At 39.6% G+C, this 1,091-nt stretch overlaps 1 non-coding gene across 1 annotated transcript; it reads left to right on the plus strand.

Annotated features, from left to right (window-relative positions):
• Window positions 1-239: 239 nt before the first annotated feature.
• TRNAW-CCA (transfer RNA tryptophan (anticodon CCA)) lies at window positions 240-312 on the plus strand. Its single transcript has one exon. It is a non-coding gene; the product is annotated as a tRNA-Trp (tRNA).
• Window positions 313-1,091: the final 779 nt, after the last annotated feature.

Genomic DNA, 1,091 nt, shown 5'->3' on the forward strand with positions numbered 1-1,091 from the left:
CAAACAGTGAGAGTTTTACTTCTTTTCTAATTTGTATTCCTTTTATTTCTTTTTCTGCTCTGATTGCTGTGGCCAAAACTTCCAGAACTATGTTGAATAGTAGCAGTGAAAGTGGGCACCCTTGTCTTGTTCCTGACTTTAGGGGAAATGCTTTCAATTTTTCACCATTGAGGATAATGTTTGCTGTGGGTTTGTCATATATAGCTTTTATTATGTTGAGGTATGTTCCTTCTAGGGCTTCCCTGGTGGCTCAGAGGTTAAAGCGTCTGCCTCCAATGCAGGAGACCCAGGTTTGATCCCTGGGTCAGGAAGATCCCTTAGAGAAGGAAATGGCAATCCACTCCAGTATTCTTGCCAGGAGAATCCCATGGATGGAGAAGCCTAGTAGATTACAGTCGATGGGGTTGCAAAGAGTCAGACACTACTGAGCGACTTCACCTTCACCTTCCACCTTCACCATGTTCCTTCTATTCCTGCTTTCTGGAGAGTTTTTATCATAAATGGATGTTGAATTTTGTCAAAGGCCTTCTCTGCATCTACTGAGATAATCATATGGCTTTTATTTTTCAATTTGTTATTGTGGTGAATTACATTGATTGATTTGCAGATATTGAAGAATCCTTGCATCCCTGGGATAAAGCCCACTTGGTCATGGTGTATGATCTTTTTAATGTGTTGCTGGATTCTGATTGCTAGAATTTTGTTAAGGATTTTTGCATCTATGTTCATCAGTGATATTGGCCTGTAGTTTTCTTTTTTTGTGGCATCTTTGTCAGGCTTTGGTATTAGGGTGATGGTGGCCTCATAGAATGAGTTTGGAAGTTTACCTTCCTCTGCAATTTTCTGGAAGAGTTTGAGTAGGATAGGTGTTAGCTCTTCTCTAAATTTTTGGTAGAATTCAGCTGTGAAGCCGTCTGGACCTGGGCTTTTGTTTGCTGGAAGATTTCTGATTACAGTTTCAATTTCCGTGCTTGTGATAGGTCTGTTAAGATTTTCTATTTCTTCCTGGTTCAGTTTTGGAAAATTGTACTTTTCTAAGAATTTGTCCATTTCTTCCACATTCTCCATTTTATTGGCATACAACTGCTGAT

Source organism: Capricornis sumatraensis, chromosome 6 (genome assembly GCF_032405125.1).
Source record: "Capricornis sumatraensis isolate serow.1 chromosome 6, serow.2, whole genome shotgun sequence".
NCBI classification, from domain to species: domain Eukaryota; kingdom Metazoa; phylum Chordata; class Mammalia; order Artiodactyla; family Bovidae; genus Capricornis; species Capricornis sumatraensis.